The sequence below is a fragment of the Felis catus genome, chromosome D4 (genome assembly GCF_018350175.1).
Source record: "Felis catus isolate Fca126 chromosome D4, F.catus_Fca126_mat1.0, whole genome shotgun sequence".
In the NCBI taxonomy this organism is placed as follows: domain Eukaryota; kingdom Metazoa; phylum Chordata; class Mammalia; order Carnivora; family Felidae; genus Felis; species Felis catus.
In genome coordinates this window covers 3,428,830-3,440,567 of record NC_058380.1, presented here as the reverse complement: position 1 = coordinate 3,440,567, position 11,738 = coordinate 3,428,830, and the positions used below count along the sequence as shown (strand labels likewise).

The following is an 11,738-nucleotide window of genomic DNA, read 5'->3' as shown; positions in this document are numbered from 1 at the left end:
GGCGCCGGAGCTGGGGTAGAGAAGCTGAGCAGCCACCCCTCCGGGAACATTGTTATTTGTAGCGGTGGGAAATATTTGTAGGGCGTGGGGAGTGATCCCATGGAGACAGAAGACCAGAAACAAGAGAGAAAGTAAAAAAAAGAGACAGGACCCAGGACGCACGCTGAGGAAGGAAAGGAGTTGCCCCAGGAAAGGAGAAGGAGGTGTGTGCAGAAGAATCAAGCGTTGATGACCCTGTGATGACGAGGTGGGGGTGAGATTAATTCACCGGCTGCAAGTCCAGCACAGGTGAGGAGGGAGAAGGGCTTGAGGGGAGGAAAGGTACTAAGTAATCCAATCGGGACCAGGAAAACAGTCCAGGGTGGCCCTCAGGGTCGTTGGAGCAGGTGCGGGTCCCCTTCCGTCCTGCACCACGGCGGCACGCCCAGGCTCCTTGCGAGGCCCCCAGTCCCCACCCAGTCTCTGCTGGGGCCACTCCGATGCCCCTGACGGCTGCTCCCGCCAGTCCCCACCTCCCCCAAGAACCCGCTGGGCTCCCCACCCCTACCTTCCCGGCCCACCGCCTCCTTTTTCTCACGGGTGAGATCAGATGAGCAGCGAGCAGATGTGAATGAGTGCGTGGCCCTCATACGGCTCATACAGGGATGTCAAAACGCGGCAGTGCACCTTTCTACTGACTCTACCTTTTTTGGGAAAGGATTCATGAGTTGCCCGCGGGTGTACAAGAAAGTGTTCAAGGGCAGAACTGATTTACAGAGCCCATGAAATTCTGAGTTTGTCAAGCCATTATTCTAGAGAACTTATAGGGAAAAGAAAATCACTTTCAGTGGGTAATTTCGCGAGATCCCTCACCCAGACGTGGTGAGAAACTCCTCCCACACGCGAGGCGCCTCGCCTGCCTCCTTGTATTAAGCCGTAGGAAGGAGAATCATGTTCTCCGACCACCTCTTGCATTCACAGCACGGAGCCCTTTTGCCAGGAGAGACGGGACGACTCAGCTAAGCACATCCTTGCCCGAGTCGGCAGTCAGAAGGGCCCCGCTTCACAAAACCAGGGAGAACTTGCCTTCGATTCTGTAAAATATTAAGCATAAGAGACTCTTAAATACAGAGAACAAACTGAGGGTTGATGGTGGGGGGAGGGGACGGGGGAGGGGAAAACGGGTGCTGGGCATTGAGGAGGGCACTTGTTGGGATGAGCACTGGGCGTCGTATGTAAGTGAGGAATCATGGGAATCTACTCCCCAAACAAAGAGCAACCGTAGACACTCTGTTAGCTACCTTGACAATAAATTGGGTTAAAAAATTTTTAATAAATAAAACATTGTTTTGTTTTACACACGTGTTTTGCACAATGGTGTTCTAGACATCGAGCACAGGAGTCTGGACACCCACTTTACAAACGTGTAGGGTGGAGGACTTAAGGTCACCGGAAGGCCCCAGGGGAGCAGCGGGGAGCGGAACAATCATCCCGTAGTCACTTTGGTGGATTGCCAACGCGTCCCCCTCCCCAGCTAGCCTGTGACCTCCCTGGGCAAGCACGTCCCCATCCCTTCTTGCAGCCCAGGACCTGCCCTGAAAGCGAGGACTCAGTAGGTGCCCCCAGGAGCTGGGTTCGTGCCCGGTGGCACTCCTCTCTGTCACACGGCTCTCCTGGACGCCCCACGCTCAGCCCACGATGGCGCCACACTCTGGGACCTGACATCACGTGTTTAATGAGGTGGAGTCCTGGCGCGAATGTCTCTGGGTTTCACCTATTTGCCAAATTTGGAAAGTTTCCAGCCATTACACTTCTTCAACGTTTTTTCCAGGCTCAATCTCTCCCCCTTTGCCGAACTCCGATGACGCCCATGGAGGATCTTGTCCTTGTTCCACAGGTGCCTGGAGCGTGTCCGTCATTTTCCTCCACGCGTCTGTCTTCTCTCTGCCGTTAGCGTGGGTAAGTTAAGGCTCTGAACTCAAGTTCACGGACTCTGTCACCTTCATTCCCTCCTTCCTCCAGGCCCATGCAGCAGCTTTGGGGGTAATTTTGTGATTGTAGATTGTTCTGTAATTTTCACATGAGGCATTTTTCTATTACTGATTTCTTTGCTGGCACTTGAAGTGGCTTCAAGAGAATTCCGAGCTGCCCGTCCCACCAGTTTTAGAACGGCTGCTTTAGGGTCCTCGTCAGACGACTCCAATCTCCACGTCACCTCAGCGCCCATGTCTGCAGGTGGTTGCTTCTCGTTCAAGTTCCGGTTTTCCTTGTTCTTGGGGTGACGAGTGACTTCCCGCGGCATCCTGGACCTGTGGGGTCCTAAGGGACTCTGGATCTTTGCTAGCCTTCTCTCTGTGGAAGGCAGACCCCGTTGGGGTGCAGTATTTACGGTGACCCTCTGAGCCTTCTTGCACACGGTTAGGGAGAGAATCCGGCTCCCTCCCCGCCCTGCTGACCTCCTTCCAGAGAAAGTAAAGGGTAAGCAGTATGCATGGGAGGGAGCAGAGTGACAATGCCACCCGCCCATCCCACCTCCCTCCTGCTTGTTCTGGCTCCCCCGTGCCCCTGTGGGCAGAGAGGGTTGCTCCCTCTGGGAGACCGCCTGGTTTGGAAGGCAACCCTGGGAGCCACACCTATAAAGAGGGTAATAGTGGGGCGCCTGGGGGAGGGCTCAGTCGGTTAAGCGTCTGACTTCGGCTCAGGTCATGACTTCACGGTTAATGGGTTCAAGCCCTGCTTCGGGCTCTGTGCTGACAGCTCGGAGCCTGGAGCCTGCTTCCCATTCTGTCTCCCTCCGTCTCCGCCTCTCCCCTGCTCACGCTCTCTCTCTCTCTCTCTCCCCCCAAAATAAATAAAAACACTTTGCAAACAAAAGGTAATAGTATTGAATCCCTAGTTCTGTTATGAGGATCACATGAGCTAAGCGTGATCCACAGATCCCGGAGCTTGTCCGAAATGCAGGATTTCAGGCCGTGCCCCGGACCCAGGGGGTGAGACGCTGCGTTGTAACAAGATGCTCAGAGGAATCAGGTACGTATTAACTTAGAACACCCTGATCCAAAGTACTCACAAGCACAGGGGACAAACGGTGGCCTAGGGGGGACACGCAAGCTGTTGTTCCTTTCCTGCAGACGGTCCCCGCCCCTGCCGCCCCTGGCCCGGAGAAGCGTCTGCATTCAGCCCGGCCTGCACGGTGTAGGGGGGAGGCTGGCGGCCACCGCAGATGCCGTTAGGGAATCCCAAAGGCTGATGGGTCCCTGCCCCTCAGGCCCCGTTTCAAACGATGACAGCTTTATGCGATGTGAAGTTTCTTCGAGAACACTTTCTTTGAGGATTAATTTGACCTCACGTCCAACAACGAGTGGAAATGTCCTTGTACGTAATGAGTCAGAATTTGTCAGGGCCTGGAGCGGCGCCCAGGTAAGCACATGCCTCCCGCGGCGGACCGACCTCGCACGGTTACAACAGACTCAGGCGCGCCCCGTCCCATCCCGCCGTCGTCCATGGAGCCAAGAGCTACTGTCGAGGGACATCCTTTCCGTCTTTGTTACACAAAAAATCTGCTTCGCATTAAACACAAAAGTGTTTTTGGACGATCATAAAAACGCTCTATGACGTGGGCGGAGCATAGACGGCCCAGAGCGCACGCAGCTCAGCCCCTGCGTATGCAACTCGCCTCTGCCCTGGCGCTCCGGGGACGTGATGCAGATGTCTGGGAACGGCAGCAAGGGATGGAGGTTACCGAAGTTCACACCCTCTCCTTCCTGCTCGAATGTTGACGCGGTGTTGGAATAGATTCAGAGCTCATGGAGCGAGCAAGAGAGAGAGAGAGAGAGAGAGAGAGAGAAGCGGTGCTTTGCTTTCTGGGCGGCAAGGTGGATCTGAACCCAGCTGGGGGAACTGTTAGCACCCTTTTGCAACCTGTGCAGTTGCTTCTGGCCGGGGAACCGTCCAGAAGGAGACTGGAGCAGCGGAACTCATAACGAAAGCAACGTCTTAGCACAGGCTGGGGTACGCGGGTGTGCACGTTCCCACGGAAGTAACGGGAAAGCCGCTCAGAGGGGCGTCAGGGCCGGGTTCCAAGCCAAGTGCCAGGCGGCCACTCCCGGCTCTGTCTGTGCCTCCCCAAACCAGTCTCATCATGTGCAGCGATTTACAAGAATTTCCTTTCTCTCTGTCCTTGGTGTCCCACTGGACACCATCCTCTGTGTGGAGGCTTTTCGCGCCCACGTCAGCCTCCAGCAGCGGGACGAGCGCGGCCTCGCTAATGTCGGGTTTGTTTCCACGGGAAATAGAGGCCCGTTTACTCTGGGCCTCGGGACACAGACGCCGCGTTTTAGGTTTTCGGGGCTGACCCTCTGTGAAGTGTCCTCTATGTTGCTGTCCCTGCTCCTGGGACCGGTCTACCTTCCCAAACAAATGTAGAGGCCAGGCTCTGGGCCTCGGGTGGTCGTCCAAGCAAATGGGCGGGACATTCCTCAAGGAGACGCCGCCCCATGTGGTTAGGAAGAGGAAGGAGGGTACCAGAGTTCCCGCGTGTCCCGCGTGACTGCCGGGCTCCCGGGAGCTGAAGGCCTACTGTGCGTGCTCCACGGCCGTGGCTGTCTGTCGTGTCACTTCATTCTCACAGAAGAGGCCGGAGGCAGCCACCACCAGCTGCTGGTAAAGAGGGGGCAAGGGGGCCAGCCACCGGCCGTGGAGCAGGGCCGGGCAGCGCTCCTGGCAGGCCCCGTGAGGCCGAGCTGCCCAGGATCGGGGCCCGGCTCTCTCGCGTCTCCGTCAATCACTCCAGCCGTGCAGGCTTCACCCGACTGTCAACGCAGAGCCCGACGTGGGGCTCGAACTCACGAACCGTGAGACCGTGACTTGAGCCGAAGTCAGGAGTCGGACGCTTAACCCCCTGAGCCGCCCGGGCGCCCTTCATGTTATTTCTGAACATACATGATTTATCAAGAAAGAGGAATTAAAATCAGAAGGAGAATCATGCTGTCCAACGTGGTTAAAAGACGTAACAAGTAAGAGTGCATTTGAGGTATTTCAGTCCTTCCGTGTGTGGAACCCTGATGCGCAGATAAAAAGTAGATAAAACGGGTGCCCATTGGCGTCAAAGGCCAAACAGTAAATGTAGGTTAAGGGTTAGAAAAGAAACACTTTAAAAACCCTTTGCTTTGCTGAGTCTGCAAATGTCATATTCCCAAAGGGTGACCCAGAACTCTCTCGAAAGCGGACAAAGCGGCGGCCGCCTCTCTCCGCCCGCCCATGAGGCTAAGGCCTGGAAGGTGCGCGGGAATGTCTGGGGGAGGCAAAGCTGTCACAGAAAAGGCTTGTTTCTTCCTTCTCCTGCTCTCTCACCCTGTATTTATGTGCCAGGCACGCGGACGGGCACCAATGGACGCAAGGCTGATCAAACACCCACCCAGTGGCTTACGGACCATCGGGGAAACCGTCAGCTTGTCAAGGAACTGACACAAACAAACGTAAAGTGACAAAGAGGACGAGTTCTAGGAGCGGGAGGTATATTCTCCTTTAACAGCGGGGGGGGGGGGGGGGGGCTGCAGGGGAGCCTCGGCTCGGGTGGGGGAGGCAGGCCCACCGCCAGGACCGGCCGGGCCACCGGCCAGGAAAGGGCAAGGGGTATCAGAGCAGATCCCGGGGAGGGGGAGGGGGAGGGGGTGCAGCCCTGCCCAGGGCGCTCGCCCGGGGGTCCCGACACAGCTGGAGGGGGTGAGGCAGGAGCCCCCAGATGACTTCAACACGCAGCCAAGTGTGGGCAGTGCAGCGTGAGCTGGAGGGAGGCGGTGAGCACCGGTGGGGGGTGGGGGGCGTGCTGTAAAGAAGGGCAGCCGGCTTCCGGAGGACCCGGGGAAGGGCGCTGTGCCTCCAGCAGCTGGCGGGGACCATGATGTGATGGCAGGCGCTCGCTCGTTCTTTACTCTCACGCGGCCTCCTCTCACTGCTCCCAACCTGTCCCCTGGGCCCCTCGGGCCTGCACACTGGGCTACGCCCGCGCAGCCACACCACCGGCTCCCCTAGAACCTCTGTTTTGTTCCTTCCACGGCTGCATCCACGCTGTCCAAGAGGAAGCCCCGCCCCCGATCCGTGGGACAGTCGGCAAAACGGTGGGGCTGCCGAGCCTGGGAGAGGCTGGCCGCCGCCCCCAAACTGGTGCAAACCCTCCTCCCCACCTTCCACGCCCCCCGGGGGCAGCCCAGCTGCCCACCCCCATCTCTTGCTGCCCTCCGGGACCCTCTGGTCTCTGCCACTTCCTGCCCGTCTGCTGTCTTCCCTTTATATCCTGCTCATCCTCCACCCCACCCCCACCCCCCCACCCCCCGCATCACTCACTTCTGGGAGGTCTGTGCACAGTGGGGCGGCCGGCCACTGCCGTCATCCCCTCCAGGGGCCACGAAGCTTCCCTCACGACCGGGCGTATCCTGCTTCGTGTTATCTCTGACCTTACAGCCATTTCCTGGTCTACTTCCTGCTTTCTCTGGGGCCGGGCACCTTCCTTTATTTTTCCTTATTTTGTAGCTTCTGGCTTCTGGGCCCTTGCGTTTGCTAGAAAGCGGACTCCCAGACGGCTGGGGTGACGATAGTAACGTCCCGAACGTATCTGGTTCCTTTCTCCGAGAAGCTCCCGTACATTCCACGCGCGTGACCTCATCCGCCCCAGCGTTTCTGCAGAGCGGGGAAGTGACAGGTGTTTACAGGAGGGCACAGGCCTTAGCAATCTCTGCACCGCCACGGGGTGAGTCACAAGGCCTTAAATAGAAGCTGCCGGAGTTGTAACTCAGTTCTGTCTCCCCTCAGTTGATCGGCAAGGGCTTGTTTCACAGGCAAATGGATGTTGACACCAGTCAGGGAAGCATGGCCCCAAATCTCCGGTGGCTCACCCACTGACATCAAGATAAAAGTTGTATTCTTTTACCCCGTATGATCGGGCCCCATGTGGTATCTGCTTCATCTGCGACAGACCTCTCCCCCTTTGTGAGGCCCTCAGCCCTGCCCTCTGTGCTCCTGCTGAACCGTCTGTAACTCACAGGCCCATCACCGCGCCGAGATGTGCTGCCCGCGCCTTGGGAAAGCGGCTGGCTTCACCCTGTCTTCATTTTTTTTTTATTTTTTTAAATATTTTTATTTATTTTTGCGACAGAGAGAGAGACAGAGCATGAGCAGGGGAGGGGCAGAGAGAGAACAGGGAGGCCACGTGGGGCAGCACACTGACGTCCCCCACTCACGAGTCAGGGTGACTGACAGACGTTCACAGGAGAAGCGTAGACCCCTTCCCTCACCCGCAGCCCCAACAAGCCCACCCTTCTGGGAGGTCGACCGCGGACGACACCCTTCTCCAGCGTCCTCAGTCATGTGCAATACTGGATCGTTCAGGCCCCCACAGGGGTTCCTATGACGTAGCTTCCTCCCACAGACGGTCACCCCAGATCGGACAGAGCCACCCGCCGCGTCCCCTCATGGCCCGAGTTACTCGGTCCGGGCTGGAGGGCGGCCTTTGCTGCAGGTACAGGAGGGGCAGGGAGAACGGCCGGTGCTCCCTCTGCCCGGCAGGTGCATTCTGGCTCCCATCCCCCCCCGCTACACCCCTCTGGACCCAGGCCACCTGCTCTCCTGGGAGCCCCGAGGGATCTTTCTATGGTTCTGCCTATTTTGTGATCACTACCTTCTATTTTCATTTCTTCTTTCGGTCAGAGTAGCTGCCTTCCTCCAGCTGTGAAGCGGGAGGTCATTTCAGCCTCGGGCTGATGAGGAGTCAGTCCCACCCTGCGCGGCCCCTCGGCCAACAGGCCACACACAACCAAAGGTGCAGGAACAAAGGACGCCTCCTGCTGGGTGGCAGGCAGTCGGTGGGGACGGTTGCCTTCCGTGGGCGGCGCCTCTCGATGCTCACGGCGGGCACCGTCCCAGAGGACGGCGAGCGGTGTGGGGTTTGGCACGCCCGGGGACGGAGGCGAGCTCGGGTCTTCGGCCCCAGGACACACATCATCACTTCAGGCATCGCGTGTCCTGATACGGCAGGACCGTCTGTAACGCTGGCCCCCGGGGAGGCAAGTGTTAGGGAAACAGAACGCTCCCGTCCGCCAGGACATCTGAGGGGCCCGTCCCCACTCTGAAATGGAGACCCCTCACAGCACCTCAGCCGCTCCAGCGACGAGGAAGAGGAAGACCGATGAGCCGCGAGCACAAGACGCCGTGACGGGGGCAAGACTCATACCTCACCGGTTCTCGTGATTCTGAAGTCCAGTGAGGTGACTGGGTGAACGCGCTCGCAAACGACAAGGCGCCGCACAAACGCGGGCCGTGCGGAAGCTCCCCCCGGCTTCGGAAGAGCGGAGCTTGGCCGTCGTGAGATCTCGGGCCAGCGGGGCCGGCGTCCGGCGTCCAGCCCTGTTAGTGCGTGTCCCTCCTGGCTGCCCAGGCCACACCGGTCCCTGCGGCGGGCACGTCGCTCCTCCCGGCTCTGGCCCTCGGCTCTGACCTGCTCCGTTTCCAGCAACAGACTTCGTGTAAGAGGCGCTCAGCGAGGTCCCCGGGGGGCCTGCCCTGACACGGTGAGGCCCGCCCGAGCGGCACCAGCTCCGGTCTCCAGCGTCCCCGAACATCTTCGCGAAGGACCAGAGGAGAAGCAGCATCCAAGAAAGGGTCCGTTTAAACAGCTGCTCCTGCAGATTGTAGCCGGTCGTTGGGGGTGGGAGCAGACGTGGAAAGTGGGTCGTTGTCCGGCCAGGGCCCCTTGCCGAGGCACATCTCACTTGAACCCCACGGGCCCCTCGCCCTCCGCAGCGAATCGTTTGCCGCGCCCGGCAGCTGCCATTGGTCAAAGCACGTGGCTCCCCGCCAGGTGGGATCACGCACGGTGCGTATTTATTTCCGAGCAACTGGATTCCAGCCAGTGTGACGGCACAGAAGAAAAGCGAATGCCTCTCTCTGTCCAGTGGGGTCCAGTGGGGTCCAGTGGGGTCTAGTGGGGTCCAGTGGGGCCATGGTGGCCCCAAGGGCAGCTGGGGCCAGGGCAGGCTGTGCACCTGCTTGCGAACGGCTCCCTGAAGAGCAGGGTGGTGAAGTCAGAGTGCAAGTTTGTGGCAGGTTTGTGGGTCCTAATCCCACCGAAGGATGGGTTGGTGACAGGACCTTGAGTCTGGGGTTTGCAAGGTGACTTTCCCGCGCCTCCTTCAGGAAATGTGACTCAGTGGCCAAGCTGGTGTTGGCGTGGCTCTCCCTCCCCTGTCTCTCCCTCCCCCACCTCCCTTCAGATGCTGCCTGTCTCTTGCACGCTCAGGGAATTAGGGCTCCCCTACGACGCGGACGGCCACTAGAGCAAGAGATCCAAAGGCATCTGAGTTTAGAGTAAAAACAGCCCAGAGCCGGGGAGACGGGTGGGTGGTAGGATTCGGCGGCTAACGCATAGTCGGCAGGAGAGGAACGCTCCCGGAGGGTGTGGCTCGTGACCCAGAGCGTCTCCTCCGACCAGATGCTGCCTGGAAGATTCTCCCAGATTATCTCAGGCTTCCCCCCCACCAGTCTCCCGGGGATGACAGATTCTACATTTGTGTGCCTGAGGTGGACCCCTGACATCGGAGACGCATCACCGCCCCCCGTGTGTCTACGAACGGGTCGCCGCCAGCGGGAGCAGAACCCAGGGCCAGTCAGCCCACCGGGCCAGGCAAGAAGGTGACGTTCACAACAGGCTTTACAGGGAAAAGACGTTTCTCCCTCGCGTGACGTCCCTTTGGAGGTGTTTCTCCTTGCTCGGACGCCAGTCGGCAGTCAGGAAACGAACTTCAGTCTCAGAGAGAAGATTCTCCAGGTACTAACGTCTTTTCATGTTTGGACAGTTAAAACAGGAGGGGGTGGGCCCAGTGCTCTAGTAACAGGGAGGGGGCAGATCCCTCCCAGCCCCCACGTGTGCGTGCATTTGTGGTCGATGACCCACGGAGTGACTAAAACAGAAACATTCTGTCTCGGCACGTGACGGGGGTCAGCTCAGTCCGCTCACTCGTGCTGGGGACAGTCGGGTCAGAGGGCAAGGCCCCCGCCTCTGTTGGTGCCGCTTCCCTAGAAACGTGGGGTGGCCTCAACTCAAAATTGTCATAGCTCTGCCAAGCGTGACAGTGGAACCAAATGCCCCCACTTGGGACCGCTCGGGGTCCAAGCCCCTTCCAAACGGTCCTTTCCCAGTCTCCCGCAAAGACCTCACAGACTCAGCCACTTCTCTCCTGTGAACTTTCTCCCTCCTTCCTTTTCCTGAGTGCGCCGCTCCCCGAGGACGCCGCCTCCCCAGCCCCCCTCTTGCCGTGGCTGCGAATCGTCTCCCTCCTGCCCTTACCTTGGACCGAGGGGCCAATGGTTCTCTGCAGGTGCTTTGCTGTTGCTGGCAGATGGGGAACCAACCTCCAGCCCCTGGGCAAGGCTGTGATTCCCATGCCCCCTTTCTTCCTCACCCACTAAGGCCAGGCTCACCGCACAGGTTGACTCAGAAACGCACCTGCCGGTGGGGCCGCTCAGCATGACACACGGTGACTTCGGCACCTACAGTGGAGGGACGCCGTATGGCCGTCATGATGACAGAGCCGCTGGCCGGCTCCTTAAGTCATATCTGTTCAGGGAGAAGACACCATGACTTTCTGTGCTCTGTCTCCACCTCCCTTTTAGGTGAAGCTGCTACGAGACCCAGCTGTGTGAAGGGGCGCTTCCCTCGGCCTGTCTGTGCCCCTGATGCAGGCCCTGTGGGCCTCGTCCTCTCTATCTGCCCAGAGGGCCTGTTACCTAGCCGGTACCCAAGGGGGACGTGATCAGACAAGACACTGCCTGCACCAATGTCAGTCTTTCCGGCTGCGGAACAACGAGGCCTGAGAAATTAGGCCACCCTCCGGCACTGTGTGCGTAGGCGCCTCCCCGCCCCCGGGGGTGCATACGCTCTGGAAGGGACCCGCTCCGGGAGCACCAAGTCTTTACTGGCACGTTCTAGGTGACATCACAGTGCTGGGCTCTGGAGACGTGATGGCGAATGAAAACAGGCCTGGTCGGGGGGTCATGCGATGACCATGTAGGGAGACAGGGGAGGGTTGATAGCAGACACGCGATCGGGGAGTCCGGGGCCGGAAGACAGGGGTGATGGCGTGTCCTGGGGGACAGGCGATGAGGACAAGAGGAGAAGCAGCATGAGAGAGACTTTCTAGGCTGGAGGTTTGGCTAGGAAGGGTGAGGGAGAAGGGGGTACCGGGGAGGGCGTCCAGGTCTCTACTTGCATAGCAGGATGGGTGTGGGCAGCACACGGTCCGGTGCGGAATGTGGGAGGGTAACAGGTGTAAGGGGACAGATCGCAGTGTGGTCTTCAGGCTTCCTGCGCTAAAGGAGTCTTTGACCCAACTAGGTATTGAAGCTTTGCGCGTTCCAGACTCTGAGGATTAGTCCGGCACGGTGCCAACGTGCGCACAGTCTGCAAGTCAACGATAGTTGAAGCCAAGAGAACACAAAGGTCTGCAAGTCGCTGAAACCTCGACCTGAGGCGATGTGGACAATGGAGGTGACTGTTGGCTCACACACGGAGGGCAGAACGGCTAGGGGGTTGGCAATCCCACCATGACCCAAATAGCCCATCTTTCTATCTCTCTGCTCTACGTTCTCAACATCTCGGCCGGGTGTGCAGGATGCGTAGGGCACAGGATGGCCGGAATCGAGCCGCCTTCCCATCTCAGTTCAGCAGCCGAAAGAGAAGAGGTCCGCTCCTCCAGGGCCCTCCAATC

The 11,738-nt window shown here is 58.9% G+C and overlaps 1 long non-coding RNA gene across 1 annotated transcript; it reads right to left on the bottom strand.

Moving 5' to 3' along the window:
* Positions 1–671: 671 nt before the first annotated feature.
* Positions 672–6,979, bottom strand: LOC109493673. Its single transcript, XR_002147966.2, has 2 exons — positions 6,325–6,979; positions 672–1,073 (listed from the first exon to the last, which is right to left on the bottom strand). It is a non-coding gene; the product is annotated as an uncharacterized LOC109493673 (long non-coding RNA).
* Between the last annotated feature and the right edge of the window lie 4,759 nt (positions 6,980–11,738).